The sequence below is a fragment of the Elephantulus edwardii genome, unplaced genomic scaffold (assembly GCF_000299155.1).
Source record: "Elephantulus edwardii isolate Elephantulus edwardi_28Jun2011 unplaced genomic scaffold, EleEdw1.0 scaffold00135, whole genome shotgun sequence".
Taxonomy (NCBI): Eukaryota; Metazoa; Chordata; class Mammalia; order Macroscelidea; family Macroscelididae; genus Elephantulus; species Elephantulus edwardii.
This window is the reverse complement of record NW_006399885.1, coordinates 1,764,600-1,771,673: the sequence shown is the minus strand read 5'-3', so window position 1 is coordinate 1,771,673 and position 7,074 is coordinate 1,764,600. Positions and strand designations below refer to the sequence as shown.

At 42.6% G+C, this 7,074-nt stretch overlaps 1 protein-coding gene across 1 annotated transcript in view; it reads right to left on the bottom strand.

Annotated features, from left to right (window-relative positions):
* Positions 1–7,074, bottom strand: part of IFT88 (intraflagellar transport 88 homolog (Chlamydomonas)) — a 143,577-nt gene that overhangs the window by 30,410 nt on the left and 106,093 nt on the right. The window lies entirely within an intron of this gene.

Below are 7,074 nucleotides of genomic sequence, written 5' to 3'. Positions count from 1 at the left end.
GGTTGGCGCAGGATAGAGCAGGGTTTAGAGCTGTTGTGCATAGGGTCGCTATGAGTCGGAAACGACTCGATGGCACATAACAACAACAACACACTAGTCACAACCTGGAGACATTGGGGATAAGGAGTTGGCTGAAAACCTAAAGGCAGGCAGTTCAGATCCACCAGCAGCACTGGAGAAAATAGATGGACAATCTTCTCCCATTAGCTATCTCTGAACAGTTGCTGCTGAATCAGTGGTCCTGACTTGATCATTCAGAGTTGAGTCTCTAATAGTTGGATCGGAAATATTTTAGAGAAAAAAAAATAAACTGGTCTCTGAAGTTCAACATTTAAAAAAGGGCACTAGTGAGATCTCTAAGGAGCTCTGGTGGCCTAGTGGTAGAAAGTTTCACTGCTAACTCAAGGTGAACAGTTTGAATCCACCAAGGGAGAAAGATGGGTAATGTCCTCTTGTGAGAGGACAATCTCTGAAAACTTGCAGGAGGGCTAGCCAAGAGTTGGCCCAAACTCAACAGCAATAAGTTTGAGTTAACTAAAATCCTGTAAAATCCCTATGATTTTACTATGATCCCTACTTTCTTAGCTCTAAAAGAACTCTCAGAGAAGAGAAAGGCAAGACACAATAAGGATTGCCAGGAGTTGTTTTTGGTGATATTTTCCTTTTTCAATGGTTTTTTGTGTTTTGACTAAGTATGCTGTTGTTGTTGTTATGTGCCATCGAGTCACTTGTGACTCATAGCGACCCTATCTATATACAAGATCCCTGAACTCTGTTCTGTCCTATGCCAATCACACCGTCTCTGACACACCCATCCCGATTACCCCAGTCACTGAATCAATCCACCTCATAGAGGGCCTTCCCCTTCTGCGCTGTCTGTCCACCCTACCAAGCATGATGTACCTCTCCAAGGACCTGCCCCTCCTTGCAACATGTCCAAAGTATGTTAGACGGAGCCTTAGAATCCTTGCCTCCAAGGAGCAGCCCAGTTTGACCCTTTCCAGGATGAATTTGTTTGTTTTCCTAATAGTCCATGGTACTCTCAATACTATTCTCCAGCACCACAGCTCAAAGGCATCAATTCTCCTCCTATCCTTTCTAGTCATTGTCCAACTCTCTGATGCATAACAAGTGATAGCAGAGACCATGGCCTGTATCAGACGCACTTTAGTCTCCAAAGAGACACCACTGCTCTTCAGTACTTTGGAGAGGTCCCTAACAGCAGACTTTCCCATGGCAATACGTCTTTTAATTTCCTGGCTGCTGGTGCCGAGAGTGTTGACTGTGGAGCCAAGCAAACTGAAGCTGTGAACAATCTCAATCTCTTCACCATCCATCCTGATGCTGCCGATTGGCCCAGTGGTGAGAATCTTTGTCTTCTTGACATTGAGCCTCAATCCATATTGGAGGCTGCAGTCCTTGACCCTCTATAGGAATTCTGAATTAACATTGAATCTGCTTCAAATTGTACTTCCAAATTTTCATATGCATAATAGTTTCATTATCCATATGCAGGATGTTGTTGCTTGCCATTGAGTCAGACCGGCCCATAGCTGACTTTCAGAGGCAGTAATATATCACACGGGAGGAGACTGGCCGTCTTTCTCCTGTGGGGCAGCTGGTGGATTTGAACTGCATGTCTTTGGGACTGCAGCACAGCTTCTTAACACTAGGCCACCAGAGCTCTCTATATGCAGGATAGTTAGTAGAAATAGATCTCTTTGATAAATATTTATAATTGGATTAATACGCCTTAATGTTGATGTTTAACATTTTCATCATGCTAGCATAATTTAATATTTAATTAAAGAAGAAATTATTTACTCCCTTACCCCTGACATCTCTCCAGATATTTTTACATTATCAGATTATAGAAGGGGTTACTGACATTGTGGTCTGCTGAGAAAAAAAGTAAAAAACACAACTCAAACAGGAAACAACCACCACAAGGCTGACCACACTTCCAAAGAGTGTGAAGTATATACAAACATATTCAAGGTTGCTTTTTCTATTAAAAAGGTAAACAGCCCTTGAAACTTTATTCTACCAGAGCCCATCAATACCTTTGCCTCAGAGTCAAAAGAAAAGAAAATAATCATGTAATAAAATAAGAATGTAAAACCTCTACAATCTGGTTTTCATTTCAAAACTCAACTTCCATCTATCTCCAGCATACACTAAAGAATTCTGGAATGCTAAATATTCAAATAAAGACAAATGCCTAGGCAACTTGAATAGTTTTTAAAATAAAATGTATAAAAGATCTTAAATCTTGCCCTAAGTTTGTTGTTTTTGTTATGTACTTCTGAGCTGGTACCAATTCACAGATGACCCTCCATCGGGTTTTCAGAAGCTGTAGACTGCATAGGAAGAGACTGCCCATCTTTCATGGAGCAGCTGGTGGATTTGACACACTCCTTACCCTCTAGGCCACTAGAACTGTCCTGAGTATAGAACAGGATAATTTAAGTAAGCGAGAACTTTTCGTGATAATTACATTCTTTACTCCCATTAGACCTGCTCTTTACCCTCATGTAGAACTTTCTAAATCCCTGACTCTCATTCACCTTCTCCTGATTAGTCCTTTACATTTTCCCTTTCCCCTCCTGAGCCTAGAATTGAGCACTTTATAAACACATCCATATCAGTGCCCTCACGCCTCGTTCTTTGTGGATGGGCTTTCCCCTCCTCCCCTCCTCCAAGGATGCTGTGTCCTTCGAGGGCCAGCCCCACTGCTGGCCAGTGCTTCCCCGGGAGAGTCCCCAATCAGACACAGCTCACATCCTCAGCATGTTTCTAAAGATGGCATTCTGTCCTCTTCACTTTGGGGCAAATTCCTGCCTCTCCTAATCTCCTGGGAATCTTAACTACATGCCTTTTCCTGAATACACCAGGCTTTCTCTTGTGTAAAATCACCCTGGGTCTCCCCTCAGTTTGGAAAGCTGCTCCTCATCTCCTTCACCGGCTCCTAAAGGCAATCCTGTAAGGCTGGGGTGCTGCCCGCTGACCTCATCTCCTCAGGGGAGACTGCTGGTGTTTCAATGAGCTTAGTATTCTCCAGGGTCACTTTTACACTTGATAACTATGCTCTTCTTGTTTATCTTTCTTCATCCTCACTCTCTTGTGGGCAGAACTCAAGGTTTTATCCCCTCTTCCAAGTGAGTACCTGCTTGCAGTTCAAAACCAATAAATACCATCAACAGCCTTAGTCCCTTTGGGACTGGAGCAGTGCCACTTTCTGTGGAAGTTAGTACTGTTTAAAAATTGCTATCTTTCAGTCAGCAGTTCAATACTTAAACTACTATTTCCTTAGCTGATGCAGAATCAAGTCCTCCAGAGACAAAGCAATGTTCTCCCAGGTGGGAAGTGTCTGCAGATGGATTGGTCTCTATGATTCAGCTGCTGTACTTTGAAACTGGCTTGTGAGGTGGTCCTGCCCTTCAAGAAAAGTGAATATAGGTCAGGCCTTGAGGAAGGACACCTTTTCATGACTAGGGAGTGAAAGCAGCACACATTTTGTAGAAAGAAAACCAGCAAGGACGTATATATGTTACAGAGGTGAAAAAGACTTTCAGGCAAAGAAAGTGTGTGTGGGGGGGGAAGTCTATTTTATTTATATAACGGAGGTGATTAATCCTTGGTTAATTTTGGCTGAATAGAACGCAAGGAATCAAGATGAGAGTGGCTTGAAGGGTGAGTGGGAGATGAGAAGGTAAAGATATTTGGCTGTGAGGAAGAAGCCCAACAAGCAGCAAGTCTGATTGAGATCTTGTGTGAGCTACATTCCCACAGGACTCCCCTGGGTGGTGTGAATGTGCTCAGGGACTGACAGAGAGGTTGGGGGCTTACAGGCACCCAGCGGTGCTTTGGAAGAAAGGCCTGGTGATCTCTTTCTAAAGAAATCAGTCCTTGAAGCTGTCTAGAGGTTCTGGTCTGATACACACAGAGGCACCCGAGTCAGTCAAATGGATGGCAAATTGTTTGGTTTTGGCTTTCGGAATTTTTTAATATAAATTGGGGGGTGGTTAGGACTTTCTGAAGGCAAATAATATGAAGCAGGGAAATAAAAGTTTACTCAGAAGGTGCTAATGCAAATGAGGGGCCTGAAGCTCCCTTAACTGGACATCAGCACCTCAGAGAACTATTTTGTGTGGCTCGCCCGAAGGGCTCAGGATCCTGTCTTCAACTGAAAACATCTGATACCTCAGGACCTAGCACAGTCCCAACTTCACTGTGTTGTTTTGTTGTTGTTGTTGTGAGCTGTTGAGTCAGATCCGATCCATAGCTGCCCCTCCAGTGGGTTTTGAGAGGTAGAAAACTGTAAGGGAGGAGACTGCGTGCCTTTGGGATTGCAGCACAGCTTCTTCCCACTGGGCCAGGAGGGCTCTGAGTGCTCTGTAGGAGCAGGATCTGTTGGTTCTAACAGTGTTGTTGCTGGTTACAGCAACTGTGAAAGAGAAGCGCTTACTCTATTTTCTTAGGGTGCGTACGCTTATAAAACTTCACGGATACCGCTACTCCCTCTAGAGTGACAACAGCTAAGTCCTAGTGGTAGAGAGACTGGAAGCTTTGAAACAATGAGTGACAAAAAGGATTCTTCTCATAACACTAAGATGTGAAGGAAACAGTCACAGGATGACACATGGGACAGAAAAGGGATGCTAAGCTGCATTTACTGATATAAAAAGCCCTCCACGCCACGCTGTTGAGAGTGGAGAAGCAGGTTACAAGACAATTTATTTTTGTTAAAAGTCTCATTTTTGGACCAATACTGCATGGTGCCAATGTTGTAGAATGAGGCTGACATCAGGGTGGGGGTAAGACTGAGAAAAACTGGATAAATTATGTATACTGCATTGAAGCCGTTGAGGGAGAGAACAGTTTAAAAGTAATACATTTTAGGGCATTATGATTATCGTAAGAGTTTGGAATGAGGGTTGCAAAGTGGAGTATACTCGGGGTGGGGGTGGGGGGTGCAGAGGGATTATATACCAATGAAGGAGTTTTTCTTTTGCTTTTCAAGGAAAAAAGCGAATTGGGGGTGGGGATAGGGTGGGCAGGGAGAAAAGTGCAACAATGAATGAATGGAAATCCAAAATCTCTGTAAATGTTCATTGAAATTAATGAAAAAAAAAGTCTCATTTTTTATTAAAAAAAGGTCTCAATCTTAGTAAGAATAAAAAGTATTTCTAAAAATGCCTGGCAGTGAATGATGAAAGACGGCATGGGTGATTTTCACTTTTTGATTTTGTGTCATATTTTTATTGACATTTAAAAAATATTTACAAATATAATTTGCTTGATTTTTAAGAATGTATTTTCAGCTGATGCCATTTTCAACTTTAGCCCTCCTACACTTATGTGCTAATTAAACAGTCTGTTTCACGCGTGCACGCACGCGCGCACGCACACACAAGCACACACACACACACACACACACAATTTTCTTTTTATTGTGAATAGAAAGAGATAGTGTTGCTATTCTGAACAAACCAGGATGTTATTTTTATTTTTTAAAACAAGAGGGTATGGAAGTACAGAATAAAGGAGCAAAGTAGATATAAGTAAATGTTGTTGTTGATTGCCTTTGAGTTGAGCACTACTCATAGCGTCCCTATGAACAAAAGGACTGACGCCCCTCTACAACTATTGACATTTATCAAAGTTCATAGAGTTTCAGGAGGCAAGTTGTTTATGAAGTGGATGCTACTCCTGCTTCCAAACCTGTCATAGAAAGTTATTAGTTAAGTCGCCTGCAATGAATAACGACCCTCTGTACAGCAGCTCTGAACCCTTCCCTGTCCTGAGTCTCAATAATTCTGACACACCAACCCCCATCTCCCCAGTTACTGTATCAATCCATCTCTTCCAGGGTCTCTCTCTCCTGTGCTGTCCATCCACCCTTCCAAGCATGATGTCCTTCTCCAAGGACAGATCTCTCCTGGCTACGTGTCCAAAGTAAGGGAGGTGGAGTTTCAAAATCCTAGCCTCAAAGGAGAGACTTGGTTTCACCCTCTCCAAGACAGACCTATTTGTTTTCTTGGCAGTCCATGGGATGCTCAAGACTCTTTTCCAGCACCACAACTTGAAGGCATCTATTCTTATTCATCATCCTTAGTCATTGTCCAGCTCTCTGAAGCATAACAGGTAATTGAAAAAACCATGGCCTAGATTAGGTGCACCTTTGTATCTAGATTGACATCATTGCTCTTCAGCACTCTGGAGAGGTCCATGACAGCAGATTTTCCCTAGTTTGTCTTTAGATTTCCTGACTGCTGGTGTTAAGAGTGTTGATTGTGGATCCAAGCAAGCTGTAATTGTTAACAACCTCAATCTCTTCTCCATCTGTCTTGGTGCTGCCAATTGACCCAGTGTTGAGAATCTTTGTCTTCTTAATGTTGAGCTTCAACCCATATTGAAGACTGTAGTCCTTGACCTTTTGCAGCAAGTGCTTCAGATTTTTTTCAGTTTCAGCCAGAAAGGTTGTGTCATCTGCATATCATAGGTGGTTAATGAATCCTCCTCCAATCTTAATGCCACACTCCTCCTCATAAAGCCCTGCTTCCTGAATGATCTGTTCTGCATACAGAATGAAAAGATATGGGGACAGGATGTATCCCAGATGCACTCCTTTCTGATTTTGAACCATGCAGTGTTTCCTTGCTTTGTCCTGAGGACTGCTTCTTGGTCCAAGTAGAGTTTTCATATAAGCACGATCAAGTGTCCTGAGATTCCATTTTCCTCAAGGTTATCCACAATTAATTGGGTTCCACAGTCAAATGCCTTTGCATAGTCAATGAAACACTGATAGACATTCTTTTGGTACTCTCTGCTTTCTGCCAAGATCCATCTGACATTGGCAATAATGTCCCTAGTGCCATGACCTCTTCTAAACCCACTCTGTATTTCTGGTAGTTCTCTGTCAATTTACTGTTCAAGTCTTTTCTGGAAAACCTTCAGGAGGATTTGCTCGTGTGTGATATTGTTCAATAATTTCCACATTCTGTTGGGTCACCTTTTTTTGGAATGGGAATAAATATGGATCTCTTCCAGTCGATTGCCCAAGTAGTCCCC